The sequence below is a fragment of the Aotus nancymaae genome, unplaced genomic scaffold (assembly GCF_030222135.1).
Source record: "Aotus nancymaae isolate 86718 unplaced genomic scaffold, 86718_ANA_hifiasm-v0.15.2.pri h1tg000122l, whole genome shotgun sequence".
NCBI classification, from domain to species: Eukaryota; Metazoa; Chordata; class Mammalia; order Primates; family Aotidae; genus Aotus; species Aotus nancymaae.
This window is the reverse complement of record NW_026988537.1, coordinates 1115518-1132055: the sequence shown is the minus strand read 5'-3', so window position 1 is coordinate 1132055 and position 16538 is coordinate 1115518. Positions and strand designations below refer to the sequence as shown.

The following is a 16538-nucleotide window of genomic DNA, read 5'->3' as shown; positions in this document are numbered from 1 at the left end:
TCTTGTGCTATACTGTGTGACTTTGAGTAAGTGACTTTATTTCATTGGCTTGCTTTAACTACACTATACAGGTTCAGAAAAAAGTGTCTCTGTCCTACCTGCATCAACAGATTTTGTGAAGATGAAGTAGAATTGATCCAATTAACCTGGTAATCTAACACTGAATAATACTCTGACACAGCCACTGAACACAGAGAAGGTTCTCAAGGCCTTGACTTATTTCATTTGATCTGGGACAAATACCCCATTACTTGTCATTGCTGTAACATAGCATCGTAATTCAAAAATTTCCTGGAAAATTGCTGTAACTGGCCCATTGAGAGCATTGCCTCCCAGCTGAAATCATTGCTTAGGAGTTAGGGAGGACAGATTATCAACAAAGTGTAATAACCAGTTTATGGCCAGGCACGGTGGCTCATACCTGTAATCTCAGTACTTTGGGAGACTGAGACAGGCAGATCACTTGAGGTCAGGAGTTTGAGATAAGCCTGGCCAACATGGTGAAACCCCATCTTTACAAAAATACAAAAATTAGTATACCGCCACGCCTATAATCCCAGCTACTCAGGAAACTGAGGCAGGAGAATTGCTTGAACCCAGGAGGCAGAGGTTGCAGTGAGCTGAGATCAAGCCACTGCAGTCTAGCCTGTGTGACAGAGCAAGACCGTGTCTCAACAAAAACAGCAGTTTCTATCTGTTTTACAGTCGTGGTCTATCTTGTGTTCCATAGCTTTCTTCTTCTCTACATGCTTCTGTCTTCTTCCTTCTCCCTCTCCATTTATGTATGAAGGGTCCCTTCCTTTGTAGTAAAGAGCATAAGCATTGGAGTAAAAGAACTTTAGGCCTGAGTTCCAGCTTTGCCATTTCTGAGCTGTATAAGCTGGGGAAATTATTTAGTCTTTGTAAAATGGAGATTAATACCTTCATATCAGGTGGTTGTAAGGATAAAATGAGTTCATGTGTTGAAAGGCTTAAGACTGAATCTGACACATGGTAAATGTACAGGAAGTTATTATTGTTATATTCTCAAGTTTCTGCCCTTGAGTCTGACTGTGAAGATAAGATACACACGCACATGCACACGCACGCGTGCACACACACACACACAGCATCATTTAATCAAGTGTATCAGTCAGGGTTCAACCAAGGAAGCAAAAGGGAAGCAAAAGCAATATAGAGAGATTTATTGCAAGGAATTGGTTTATGCAGTTGTGGGGACTGGCTGGGCAAATCTAAACTCTATGTGGAAGGCTATCAGGAAGGGCAGGCTGGAATTCTTGGGCATGGGCTGAAGGTGCTGTCTGTAGGCAACATATTTTCATCATCAGGGAATCCTCAACAGTGCTCTTAAGGCCCTTGAGCTGATAGAATCAGGCCCACCCAGATTACCTAGGATAATCTTTCTTAAAGTCAACTGATTGTAAATTTTAATTACATATGCAAAATACCTTCACAGCAACACCTAGATTGTTTGCTTTGATAATTAGGGACTATGGCCTAGCCAACCAAGTTGGTACATCAAAAGACCATCACATCAGGTTAAAATGATTTGGTTTGTACTGTAAATAGTTGTACTACAAAAATGTAAAGAAAGAAGGCATCTATGAATAGAGAGATGATTTTAGATACAATAGAGGGGAAAGGCTTCATAGAGGAGGCAGAACTTCTACAGGGCCTTTTAGAATAGAAAGGATTTGGAAAGACAAATGAGATTCTTTTTCCTTCTCATTATAAACCAGGCTTACCTTAGCACTTTTATCCCAAAGAACAAGATGCTTGTTAGCATTAGATCAGAGAATTCCCAGAACCATGTATTAGTAGTCACTGAACCACAGCCTTGGTTGGGGCTTTTAACTGCCTATAAATTAATATATTTTTCTCTTTTGTCTTTTTTATAGTAAATTCTAAAAACAAACAATGTTGAACAAATTATATATGTATTCATATAAATTATGTACAGTGTGTATTAATCTAGTAATCAAGTATATTATCATTTTAACACTGGAAAGCACTGCAGAATATTAGTATTATTTTCCTGAGATGTTTTCTCTAACTAATGGATAATGTTCGTTAAAAGATTTAGGGTAATGCTATAAGGTAGGAGCCAGAACTGTGATTAATTTTGCACACTGTACATTAGTTTGCAATTTGAATTCAAGTTTATTGTTTAGAGTTTTAATAAAAATATGAAACTTTTCCACTGTCATCATCCATTATTTAGGGCTTGACTCTAGTGAGATGGATAATAGGCTTTTAAAACTCCAAGAAGCGAAATGGAATGGGAATGGTACACCCAGAAAAGCCCAAAGTTGTGGGGAACGAGAACTCTCTAAAACTGAGAGCAACAACTAACCCTAATTAGATGTGCTTAGAAAAATCCTTTTTTATTTTCAGTTGTGCTTTTTTCTTTTTCCGGTAAGCTAAGTATATAATATGGTGGAAGAAGGGTTGAGGAGTTGCTTTTTTTGTTTTATTTGGAGACAGGATCTCACTCTGCCACTCAGGCTGGAGTGTAGTATGATGATCATAGCTCAGTGCAGCCTTGAATTCCTGGCCTCCAGGGATCCTCCCACTTCAGCCTCCCAAGTAGCAGGCATGAGCCACCATGCCCAGCTGATATTTTTAATTTTTATTAGAGATGAGTTATCACTGTATTGCCCAGGCTGATCTCCAGTTCCTGCCCTCAAGCGATCTCCCGCCTAGATCTCCTGAGTAGCTGGGATTACAGGTGTGAGTCACTGTACTTGACTATATAGTGTATCATTTTTTGTTGTTGTTGAGAGGGAGTCTCACTCTGTCGTCCTGGCTTAGAATACAGTGCCATAATCTCAGTTCACTGCAACCTCTGTCTCCCGGGTTCAAACAATTAACTTGCCTTAGCCTCCTAAGTAGCTGGGATTACAGGTACACACCACCATGCCTGGCTAATTTTTTTGTATTTTTAGCAGAGACAGGCTTTCGCCATGTTGGCCAGGCTGGTCTCAAACTCATGACCTCAGGTAATCCACCCGCCTTGGCCTCCCATAATGCTGGAATTACAGGTGTGAGCCACTGCACCTGGCCTTGTTATATCATTTTTTACATTTTCTCTGATTATAGAAATCACTAATTTATTCATTATTTCAGCCAATCCTATTTGGTATCTAACCATAAAGAAATTTTACAGTTTGATTTTGTAAGTAAGATTCTCTTGACACAGCATATTTTGTTTGTTGGGTTCTTTCATAAAGGGGAAAAAAGAGGCAGAGAAGAATATTTCCCTTCTATACATTTCTCAGGACCACATTGTTTAATATTGATCTCTTCTGACAAGCGAGATTGTTCCTCTAGACAAGCGAGTTCTAAGTTTCTACCTGGGTCATAATGAAGAAATTACTCACTACATCACTCTAGCAAACCTTTGTGGCCATTATGAGCACATCCTTTAAATGGAATTATTAAAAAATAAAAGGACCTCTAAATTTTATTACAGTCTCTTTTGAAATTTGATTTCTTGGGATAATGGTTTCTTGCTTAAAGCAACCAGCATAAATTTAAGAGATTTGGAACCATGTTTTCAATTAGATAGTACTATATAGCTAACTATATATAACACTGTATTTCATTTAGTTTTGCCTTTGCTTAGGATCAATTATTATTTAACTTGACAAGTTTATTTTCTGCCATTATACTGTGTTTTTAAAATAAACTGAACCAGTCCTACTGGGAACACATTTGTTTTTTGTTTTTTGTTTTTTTAGAGATGGCGTCTTACTGTGTTGCCCAGGCTGGAGTGCAGTGGTGCGATCTTGGCTCACTGCAACCTCCACCTCTTGGGTTCAAGAGATTCTCCTGACTCAGCTTTCCGAGAAGCTGGGATTACAGGCGTATGCCACCACGCCTGGCTAATTTTTTTGTATTTTTAATAGAGACAGGGTTTCACCGTGTTGATCGGGCTGGTCTTGAACTCCTACTTCTGACTTCGAGTGATCCTGCCACCTCAGCCTCCCAAAGTGCTGGGATTATATGCATGAACCACCATGCCTGTCCAGAACACACTGTTTTTAAAGTACAAGCTTTTTTCCTTTTAAGAAAAGTATAGCTCTTTTCTCCTTATACCAACTTAAGTCTTTATGAACTTATAAAAAATGTATTAAACAAGTTTATTTGAAATCTTAACACACATAAACCCTCTTCTAAGGAAATCTCTGTTTTATTTTATTTTATTTTTTTTAGAGACAGGGGTCTTGCTGTGTTGCCCAGGCTAGTCTTGAACTCTTAGCTTCAATTGAGTCCCCCCACCTCAGCCTCCCAAAGTGCTGGGATTGTACTAGGCATGAGCCACCACTGCCCAGCCAATCTTAAATCATAGTAGCACTTCTGGTGGCCCTCATGTCTTATGCTACATTCTGTTATATTTTGTGATATTTGTTGTAATCCTGGGACAAGTGGCATCATTGTTAGGATTAGCTCATTCCTGTGAAGCAAGAAAGAGACTAAGGGTTAAAGCCAACTTGAAGGAAACAAATCAGCAATAAAACATTTTATTTTAGTTAAATATTCGTTGTCTGCTTACTAGCACTGTGCCTGAGCCTAAAAATACAAAAATGAGAGGTGACCCTGCCATGAAAATGCTTACAAGTTAGTAAGGGATATGGGAAAATAAAAAGGAGGAGCACGTGATTGAGAATGGGAGTAGGGTTGCTAGACATAGCAAATAAAAATACAGGATGCCCAGTTATATTCAAATTTAAAATAAACTAGGACTACTTTGAGTGTAAGTATATCCCAAATATTGCCAATAAACAACAATAATTTTTCAGCATAAGTATATCCTAGGCAGTATTTTGCTGGGAAGCCCTAATGAAGAAGGTCTGAGCTGAATCTTGATGAATGAGCATTGCAGACAGAAGGAGGCATGTACAAAGCTACAGACAAAAGAAATAATGCCACATTCCAGGCATAGCATGGCTAGAGCAGAGAAGATGAAGGGCAGTTTGCAAAGGTGAAGGAAGCAGGATCAGACTCGTAACAGACCTTGTATGTCATGGTAGGGAGTGTGCCTTTTACTTTCAGAGCAATAAAGGCAGTAGAATATTTTAAGCAGGGAAGTGACTGATCAGATTTATGTTTTAGAAAAATGTTGCTTCTTGTAGTGAGAGGGTGGATTAGATAGGAGACAGCACAAGCAGAGGGATGTGTTTTATGGCAGTTTTAATAATCCAGGCACAAAGTGAGGGCTTAAACTGTGGCATTGACAGTGGGAATGGAAGGGATGAAACAGCTTTAAAGGATATGAAGGACATAATTTGATAGCCAGCAATTGGTGACCAGTTTAGTTTGGGGACATAAAGAAGAACAAGAAATTTAGAACAAGTCACGGCTTCCTCCCTCAGTGCCTGGGTGGCTGATTGCACCTTCCACTGACGCAGGCCATAAAGGAGGACAGCCCTTGGGACAGAGGAGGGCAGGGGGTGATGGGTTCCATCTTGGATAGGTTGAGTGAATGAATGGCTTTTGGGTTATCCAAATTGAAACAAGAGATGTCCAGGTAGTACTTGGATATTTAGTTCAGGAAAAATGCCTGGGCTGGGATAGAGCCAGGATTCCTCGGAGCTGTGGGAATGTCACTGATGATGGTATACAGAGAACACAAGGAAAATGGAACAAAGCCATGGAAAACACTAAAACTTAAGATGGTGAGAAAGGAAGATAACTCCATAAGGAACACTCATAAAGAGTTGCAAGACAGGCAGTTTTCTTGAGCTCAGGAGTTCAAGATCAGCCTGAGCAATATGGTGAAACCTTGTCTTTACAGAAACTACAAAAATTAACCGGGTGTGGTAGTGCATGCCTATAGTCCCAGCTACTTGGGAGGCTGAGATGCGAGGATCACCTGAGCCCAGGGAGGTCGAGGCTACAGTGAGGTGTGATAACGCCACTGCACTCCAGCCTGGGCAGCAGAGTGAGACCCTGTCTCAAAAAAGGAAAAAAATAAAAAGAGTTGCTAGAGAAGGAAGAGGAAAACATGAAGAGAGAAGCCATAGGAAAGAGTTTTAAAACTGTGTGGTCAACCAGAACAAATGCTGAAGGATGTTAAATAATATAAGGACTAAAATTTGCAAGTCAGAGTTCATTGTTAAAACCGTTAGGAGTATTGGCTGGGCGAGGCGGCTCACGCCTATAATCCCAGCACGTTGGGAGGCCGAGGTGGGTGGATCATTTGAGACCAAGAGTTTGAGGCCAGCCTGGGCAACACGATGAAAACCTGTCTCTACTAAAAATACAAAACTTAGCCAGGCCTGGTGGCTCTTGTCTGCAGTCACAGCTACCTACGAGTCTAAGGCACAAGAATTGCTAGAACCTGGGAGGCAAAGGTTGCAGTGAGCCAAGATTACATTGCACTCCAGCCTGGGTGACAGAGTGAGACCCTGTCTCAAAAAAAGAGAGAATAGAAAAACCACTAATATATGATTATCTAAATAGATGCATTTGACAAAATTCAGTCAATTCTTAGCAAACTAAGAATAGGAGGGAACTTTCTCGACCTGGTAAAAGACATCTATAAAAAACCTACAGCCAACATCAGATGTAATGGTGAAAGTCTGAATATATAATCTCTGAGATTAGGATCGGGCAAGGATATACATTCTCATTTCTATTCCACATATTACTGAATATCCTAGTCACTGTAATAAGAAAAAAAAAAGACATAGAGATTGGGAAGGAGGGAGGGAAAGAAAGGTCGGAGGGAGGGAAGGAACAGAATCCACTGATGTTTGATATAAGTGAGGATTAACTACCCCCACACAATCTTATTACTAGGTTGTAATGAAAGCAATTTCTGCTAGACATGTAGACATTTATTCAGTCATAAAACATTTTATTTGCAATAAATAAATTTATTTTCAAGCAGTCATGAAACATTTCATATAATCTGCCTGTAAACTCACTAAAGTTAAAGTTCCAACTCTTGGCTCACTACAATCTCCTTCTCCTGGGTTTAAGCAATTCTTCTGCCTCAGCCTCCCGAGTAGCTGGTGTAAGGCCAGTTGCCTCACCGGGAGCTCAGAAGCACACCCCTCCCCTTCTTTTTCAAAAGCCCAGACAAGCCCAGACGAGCTCGGGCAAGCTCAGACATGCTCAGGCTTGTTCCCTTCTCCCATGCTCGCACAGCCTGACCTTCCCTTAAAGAGCCCAGTATGCAAACAAGGTGCTGTAACCATAGCTTCTTGTTAACCAATAGCGGTCAAGTCTTAACAACCAATAGCAGCCGAGTCTTAACAACCAATAGCAGCCGAGTCTTAACAACCAACAACAAGCCAAGTCCTAGGTCAAGGCTTATAACTTACCCAATAGCAGTCCTGCTCTCCCACAACCAATCGAGCTGTTTTACTCCCTATAAAACCCCACGTCTGAAAGGAGTCTGTGCGACTTCTCTGGCCCCTCCTGTTGGACTGCAGAACCTCGTCTGGGAGCCTGAATAAAACCCTTTGTATCGGATCTTCTTGTGCTGGCCTCAGTTTCTTCTCTTTAAGCTCAGCGAGAACAGACCTTACAGCTGGGACTACAGGCACATGCCACCACACCTGGCTTTTTTTTTTTTTTTTTTTTTTTTGGTACAAATGGGGTTTCACTATGTTGGCCACGCTGGTCTCGAACTCCTGACTTCAGGTGATCCACCCACCTCGGCCTCCCAAAGTGCTGGGATTACAGGCATGAGCCACTGCGCCTGGTCCCTAACTCTGCTTTTTTTATTTTTATTTTTTGTCTTTTTCTTTTTTGCCTTTTTGTGGAGAATGGGATCTCGCTATATTGCCCAGGCAGGTCTCAAACTCCTGGGCTCAAGCTATCCTCCTGCCTCTGCCTCCCTAAGAGCTGGGATTACAGGCGTGAGCCACAGTACCCAGCCAACTCCGCCTTTTTAAGTGCTCTGTCAACTTGCATTAAAGATTTAGCAAAGGCAAAAGCAGTGATAATTCAGAGACAGCCTTCTATTTCCTTATAATTAGCATCAGGCCACTAGAAATTCTGAACCTGCAATTCTCAATATGTGATCTCTTAGGCCAGCGTGGGCACTTAAAATTAATGCCTATTTTCAGCCTAATCCAAGACCTACTGAAACGAGTCGTCTCAGAAACTCTGAGACGAGTCCAGCAAACTGTTTTAATCAGCTCCCCCGTGCGATCTGAAGCTTTCTAAAGTTTGAGAACCTCTAACTGTAAAACTGTTAGCTGCAGGCACCTCCCTAAATGTAAAGAGTATAGCCTCCGCCGAGCGCAGTAGCTCACACCTGTAATCCCAGCACTTTGGGAGGCTGAGGCCAGTGGATTATGAGGTCAGGAGTTCAAGACCAGCCTGGCCAACATAGTGAAACCTCATCTTTACTAAAAATGCAAAAGTTAGCCAGGCATGGTGGCGTGTCCCTGTAGTCCCAGCTACTTGGGAGGCTGAGACAGGAGAATTGCTTGAACCCAGGAGGTGGAAGTTGCAGTGAGCCAAGGTTGCACCACTGCACTCCAGCTTAGGCAACAGAGTAAGAATTCGTCTGGGGAAAAACAGAAAAAGATTATAGCCTCAACTGGTTCTTAAACCCTCTTCCTGAAAAGGTATGGAATATCTCATACTTTAGCCAATCCACACATCTTAGATACCTTTAATTTTACCAATCATTATCCATTTGTAACATTTTTCTATCCATTTATCATGCCATTCAACAAACCACAGGCCCAGTGCAGTGGCTCCTGCCTGTAATCCCAGCACTTTGGGAGGCCAAGGCAGGCGAGTTGCCTGAGGCCAGGAGCTCGAGACAAGCCTTGGCAACCAATTGAGACACCATATCTGCTACAAATAAAATTAGCCTGGCGTGGTGGCATGCCCCTATAGTCCTAGCTACTTAGGAAGCTGAGGTAGGAGGATTGCTTGATCCCAAGAGGTCAAGGCTGCAGTGAGCTGTGATCATGCCACTGCACTTCCAGCCTGGACGACAGAGCAAGACCCTGTCTCAGAGGAAAACCACACATTTTACCAATAAAAGCCTGATTTTCTAATTACTAAAAATCTCAGAAATTGACCAATCTGATCAAAGTAAGGAGATAAGGAATATAGAAGTCCCTAGAGTAGCTGCCTCAAGCATTGGCTTCCTGATTCCAGCTCTAGCCAAGCATCTGTGTATTCCTGATGTGGATATGAGAGGCATCTGGAGTATAACTTACACACATATATTAAACTGTGTGTGCTGAGGAATTTTAAAATGAATTGCAGACTCTATTATAACCGAAGGAAGGAAAGAGTGGAGAGGATGTGTGTGTTGAGGGGAGGGGAGAGAGAGATTTGAGCACTTTTAATGACTGAGAGAGAGAAAGGGAGGAGGATGTTGAATGAAGTGAAAGTCTAGAAAATGGTGAAGATTTAATATCGTTGATATAGGGAACGGGAGAGGGTGTTGACTAGAGATATGGAAGATTTTCAGGCGTTGTTAAGAACCCAACTCTGCTATTTTTTCCCTTAGGAAAAATTGATGAGTTTGTCTGAAATACATTTTTAGAACACAAATTTTAGGAAATGACTTAAAACCTAGTAGTAGATGAACATCTGTTCATCGTTATCGCCCCCTTGTGGTACAGTTTCCATAGTTCATGAAATTAATCATTCAGCTCGGATGGGCTTTGTCAAATAAGACTAAAGAGTGCCATCTCCTGGTGTCATGAGGTATGTGCAAACAAGAGAGGCATTTGGGAGAATCACCGGACTAAAGAAAAATCTTAGGCAGGAAAAACCTTCGATGTTTTCTGCTGATTATCCTATGGTAAAGTGGAACGTTCTCTATAATTTCTGTGTCTTTTTATTTACAAGATCATTTTACTCACAGTAATTACAGTTTGTGTAAGGCTGTGCCCGAAAACAAAACAGAACGTGGTCAACCATCCTTTCTACACAAGCATGTGGGAAATTTGCTTTTGGTTTCTGATGGAAGCCACAGGCTGAAGAGCCTGCTTATTGTAACTGTCTCTCTGATGCAGGGTTGGCTTGAGGCTTATGCTCAGAAGTAGAATTTCAGTCTTTTAGCTGAATGCCAGACTAGTCTTTACTGCTTCCCCATAAGTTTACTAATGAGATACCTGGTTTGAGCTTTTTAAAAAAATTTAATTAGATATTATAGAAAAGTATGCATTTTAATCCTCAGTGAGATTCTAAAGCCAGAACCACTATTTATGTTGGTTTTTAAATAAATATTTACTGAACACTTAAATACCAAACTGTGCTGTATGCTAGAGGGGAGAGGAGGTTCGAAGATGCATGTAACCAAGTCTCTGCCTTCAAATCACCCAGCTTTCCACAGGGAAAATAACATGGACACAAATAATGTTAGATTTGAAAATATACAGAGAGAAGGGAGGAAGAAAGTAGGCTCAGGGAAGAAATATACACTCTAAGGTGATTTATTGAAAGATCGTTGTTGTGGAAAGAGTCATGTTTAAATCCTGACATTAAACAGAGTTAAGATAAAGTGTTTCTTAAGATTCAGAAGCCCAAGATCAGGACAGTGGAAGGGTATCACTCTTTAAGTCCAATCCCATGGATCGTTCACAATAGAATGTCCTACTTCTGGATAAAAACCTGGCATACACTTCATTCATTCATCCAGTTGGCAAGTGCTTTTTTATATGTATTTGATTATGTGCCAGGCATTGTACAAAGTCCTCAGGAAAGAAGGATGAAAGTCCTTGCCCCGTTGTGAGTTGCCTGTGTGGAGGGAATGACCAGAGAACCTTTAGTGGGTGCACTCAGGAGGGGCATCTGACCCAGCCGGTACTAAACCTGCTCTGCCTGGCCCTCTCCAACATAAATATTCCTGGTTCTGTTACCTTTGTGGTTAAAACAAACAGGCTCGTGAGACAGACAGACTGGGCTCAGGTTCCAACTCTGCCATTAACCTGCTCTCTGTAAATTTCTTACCCTCTTTTTAACCTCCCTTGCCTCGGTTTCTTTATCAATAAAATGGAGATAATGGTAATACTTATTCCATAGGGAGATTGTGAGAATTGAAGATACATATACGTGCAAATCTCCTAGAACAGAATTGGCATATAAAAAACAATATGACAGCCTGGTGCGGTGTTTCATGCCTGTAATCCCAGCACTTTGGGAGGCCAAGACTGGCAGATTGCCTGAGGTCAGGAGTTCCAGACCAGCCTGGCTAACGTGGTGAAACCCTATCTCTACTAATAATACAAAAATTAGTCAGGTGTGGTGGTGGGCACCTGTAATCTCAGCTACTTGGGAGACTGAGACAGGAGAATCACTTGAACCCGGGAGGTGGAGGTTGCAGTGAGATGAGATTATGCCATTGCACTCCAGCTTGGGCAACAAGAGTGAAACTCCATCTCAAAAACAAAAGTATGACAAACGCTGTGTAACTACCACCTTCTTAACAAATCTTAACCATTTGCCTTATTTGCTTCATTTTTAAAAAGAAGGAAGACATAGCCAGGCGTGGTTGTGGGCACCTGCACTCCCAGCTACTCGGGAGGCTGAGGCAGAGGTTGCAGTGAGCTGAGATCATGACACTGCGCTCCAGCCAGGGCAACAGAGTGAGACCGTCTCCAAAAAGAAGTAAAACATTACAGATGTAGTTGAAACTCTCTTATCCTGCCTGATATTCTCCTTCCTCCCTCTTCAGAGGAAGCACCATCTTGAATTTGGTATGAGTTTTCACTACGTGTGGCAGGGGTACATAGACACTGTGTTTATGTTTACATGCATCTAAACTTTAATAAATGCTGCTAAACTGCCCATGTCATTCTGAATTTTTTTCCATTTAACATTATGTTGATATGTGTGGGCCTAATCCTTTCATTTTAATGACTGCATAGTATTTCATACTGTGAATATAGCGCAGTTTATTCAGCCATGCTCCTGTTGATGGGCATTAACTTCTTACCCATTTTCCACTCTCACAAACTGCATCTGGATGGCGGATCTCCCAGGCCTGCGTCTGGATGGCGGGTCTCCCGGGCCCACGTCTGGATGGCATGCTGCAGGTCTCCCAAGAGTGTACCCTGGCCTGCGTTCTTTTTTATTTTTTTCCTTAAAACTAATCTCTCATAGAGTTATTGGCCTGCTTTCTTTGGAGGACAAGATTTTTTGGTTATTAATTCATTTTTTTAAATGTGTATTAATCTTTTTTTTTTTTTGAGATGGACTTTTGCTTTTGTTACCCAGGCTGGAGTGCAATGGCACAATCTTGGCTCACCGCAACCTCCGCCTCCTGGGTTCAAGCGATTCTCCTGCCTCAGCCACCCAAGTAGCTGGGATTACAGGCACATGCCACCATGCCCAGCTAATTTTTTATATTTTTAGTAGAGACAGGGTTTCACCATGTTGGCCAGGATGGTCTCGATCTCTTGACCTCGTGATCCACCCGCCTTGGCCTCCCAAAGTGCTGGGATTACAGGCGTGAGCCACTGCGCCTGGCCCAATGTGTATTAATCTTATTCAGCTTTTCTATTTCTTCCCGCCTGACTTTCTATTATGTATATTTTTCTAGAAAAATTGTTTCTTTCAACTGTATTACCATAAATTGTTTCTAATTTTCACCATCACTACTCTTTTCTTTGCTAATAATGTTTATTTGTTTCTCCTCTTTTTCTCATAATCAGTCTTGCTAAAGGTGTATTTTTTCTGTTAAAGTTTCTAAAGAACTATGCTTTTATTTATATTAATTTATTTTGAGACGGGGTTTTACTCTGTTACTCAGGCTGGAGTGCAGTGACACAATCACATTTCACTGCAGCCTTTACCTCCTGGGTTCAAACTGTCCTCCCACCTCAGCCTCCCGAGTAGCTGGGACTACAGGTGTGTGCCTACAGCTGGCTAATTTTTGTATTTTTTGTAGAGACAAGGTTTTGCCATGTTTCCCAGTCTGGTCTCGAACTCCTGGACTCAAGTGATTCACCCTCCTCAGCCTCCCGAAGTGCTGGGATTATAGGCATGAGCTACCATACCTGGCCTGATTTTTTTTTCCATTTATTTCTTCATTTATTATTTCTTCTACTTCTTTAGGGAGTTTACTGTATTTTCATTATTATTCTGTTTTCTTTTTTTTTCTTAGAGACAGTCTTACTGTGTTGCCCAGGCTGGAGTACAGTGGCATGATCATGGCAGCGTCAACTTCACGGGTTCAAGGGATCCCCTTGCCTCAGCCTCTGGAGTCGTGCCAGCTACGTAGGCCTAGGCGAGAGGATCACTGAAGCCTGGGAGGTTGAGGCTCTGGTGAGCCATGATCACACTATTGCACACCAGTCTGGGCAACAGAGTGAGACTCTGTCTTTAAAAAAAAAAAGAAAGAAAAGAAAACACACAGTTTATATTAATTGTTTCCTGCACTGTTTTCATTCCAGTCCATTTTTTTGAGACAAAGTCTCACTCTGTTGCCTAGGCTGGAGTGCAGTGATGCAATCTTGGCTCACCACAACTTGCACCTCCTGGGTTCAAGTGATTCTCATGCCCCAGCCTCCTGAGTAGCTGGGATTACAGGTTTGCACCACCATGCCTGGCTAATTTTTGTATTTTTAGTAGTGACGGGGTTTCACTATGTTGGCCAGACTGGTCTCGAACTCCTGACCTTGTGATCTGCCTGCCTTGGCCTCCCAAAGTGCTGGGATAACAGGCGTGAGCCACCATGCCCAGCCCATTCCAGTCCATTTCAACTAGCTTTCATGTTCCATTTATCCATTCATCGCTTTGTTGGCTGAAATTCATTCTCTAGTCATTTCTTCCAGAAATGCTTGTGGAAATTGTATTTTCTGAATCTTATGTGTTCAAAAACATTTGGTGCCTACTAAAATAAAGTTCAGCTATGTGAAATAATAATAGCTGTGATTGGCACTCATTAAAGTCACAGGTGATCTATACTTACACTATTTAATCCTCACAATGACACCGTAAATTAAGGTCTATTCACATCCCCTTCACGGATGGGACTGTTAGGACACAGGCGAGTCTCAGTTCCTTTCCCAAAGCCTTTGCTGGTACCACTGTTGTCTACTATTGAATGTGGCTATGGAGAAACTGAGGCCAATCTGATCTATTTCCCCTTAAAGGTGCCTTGATCTTTTTACCTGTATGCTCAAAGGATAACTTATTTTTGAAGTTCAGTGAACCTCAGTGGGATATGTCACAGGGGTCATTCGTGTCAGTTTTTCTTGGGACGTTCATTGTATGTCCCTTTAATCTGTAGATTAAAGTGTTCTTTCATTTACGTGAAGTTCTCTTGAATTCTACTTTGAATATTTTCTCCTTCATATGAACATGGTGGATATACTTTGTCTTCTATATCTATAAATTTATCTTAAATTAATTCTAGTTGTTTTTGAATTTGTTTCATTTTGCTTGCTTTTCTCAATTTTGTCCTCCTACATTTTTTTTTTTTTTTTTTTTTTTTTTTGAGACAGGGTCTCACTCTGTCACCCAGGCTGGAGTGCAGTGGTGGAATCTTGGCTCACTGCAGCCTCTGCCTCCCAGGCTCAAGCGATCCGCCTACTTCAGCCTCATGAGTAGCTAGCGCTACATATGTGTGCCACCACGCACGGCTAATTCTTTTGTATTATTTGTAGAGACAAGGTCTTGCTATGTTGCCCAGGCTGCTCTCAGACTCCTAAGCTCAAGCGATCTGCCTGTCCAGCCTCCCAAAGTGATGTTATAACAGGGATGGGCCTTGCCTAGTCCTCCGAAATCTTACTGTGTTTTATCCCTGTCTTTCCCTCATTTATAATGTGGCTTTTATTTCTCGGATGTTTTCTTTTCCTTCCTGTCTGAATTCTGTTAGCTTATTTTAAACTTCCTTCTATTGCCTCATCATTTCTTCTGCTTTGAAGTCTTATTTTAAACTGATTCAGTAAGTCCTTTAAATTCATAGCAATATGTTTAGACTGATTCACAGCAACATTCTTCTGGAATTTTTTTTTTTTGAGAGGGAGTTTTGCTCTTGTTGCTCAGGCTGGAGTGCAACAGCATGATCTCTGCTCACCACAACCTCTGCCTCCTGGGTTCAAGTGATTCTCCTGCCTCAGCCTCCTGAGTAGCTGGGATTACAGGTGTGCACCACCATGCCCAGCTAATTTTGTATTTTTAATAGCCAGGTGCCACCACACCTAATTTTGTATTTTTAATAGAGTTGAGGTTTCACCATGTTGGCCAGGATGGTCTTGATTTCACCACCTCTGGTGATCCGCCCGCCTTGGCCTCCCAAACTGCTAGATTACAGGTGTGAGCCACTGCACCCAGCCTAGAAATTTTTTTTATCTGACATCTGCTTTTTCTATTTCATTCTTCCTAATTCTTACAGATTTGCTATATTTCTGAGGATTTGATCATTCAGCCCCACCTTATCTCACTATTTCATGATGCCAAATAGTGTCCTGGAAAGTTCCCACAGCCGGTGCCCCTTAGACCTTTGTTGCAATCAGGGTAATGGTTCTGCTCCACAGATGTACCATCTACTTGATGCTCTGCCAACTTCGTCTGAGAGTGGGGACCATGTCGGGTGTTTAATCTCGGCATACTTCTAGGCTCTGGTGTAATCTTCACTGAATTTAGCAGGTCATCCTCATTTATCGTGCCTAGGGTTTCACTGGTACTTTATTTTTTTCAGAGAGTGGGTGGGGTTTTTTTCCCTTTCTTTTTTTTTTTTCTTTTTTTTGGTGATCTCAAGGATGACAAAGAGATCACACAAATCTCTTTGTCAGTTACCTTTATGACAGAGGTGAAGTAACTTTTTTGTTGTTGTTGTTTTTAACACGGGGTTTCACCATGTTGGTCAGGCTGGTCTTGAACTCCCGACCTCAGGTGATCCGCCTGCCTTGGCCTCCAAAGTGCTTGGATCACAGGCGTGAGCCACCACGCCCAGCCTTTTTTTTTTTTTTTTTTTTTTTTTTTTTTCCCTGAGACTGGGTCTCTCTCACTTTCCAAAGTAAAGTTTCTGTAACACAAAGAAAAGCCTCAGTTCTTTTTGTCCAGACTGGAGTGCAGTGGCGTGATCTTGGCTAACCACAACCTCTGCCTCCCAGGCTCAAGTGATTCTTCTGCCTCAGCCTCCTGAGTAGCTGGGATTACAGGCACCTACCATTATTGCCTGGCAAATTTTTGTACTTTTAGTAGACGGGGTTTCACCATGTTGGCCAGGCTGGTCTCAAACTTCTGACCTCTAATGATCCACCTGCCTCAGCCTCCCAAAGTGCCGGGATTACAAGCGTGAGCCACCGCACCTGGCCTAAAACCAGAACCAGTTTTAAAAATAGAGTGCCTTGGCCGGGCACGGTGGCTCACGCCTGTAATCCTAGCACTTTGGGAGGCCGAGGTGAGTGGATCACCTGAGGTCAGGCGTTCAAGACTAGTCTGGCCATCATGGTGAAACCCCATCTTTAAAAAAAAAAAAAATAGAGTGCCTCAATTAGCCGGGCGTGGTGGCAGATGCCTGTAGTCCCAGCTGCTCGGGAAGCTGAGGCAGGAGAATCACTTGAACCCAGGAGCCAGAGGCTGCAGTGAGCTGAGATCGT

The 16538-nt window shown here is 42.0% G+C and overlaps 1 protein-coding gene across 3 annotated transcripts in view; it reads left to right on the top strand.

Moving 5' to 3' along the window:
* Positions 1 to 16538, top strand: part of DIPK1A (divergent protein kinase domain 1A) — a 127145-nt gene that overhangs the window by 95957 nt on the left and 14650 nt on the right. The gene's annotated exons all lie outside the window — the stretch shown is intronic.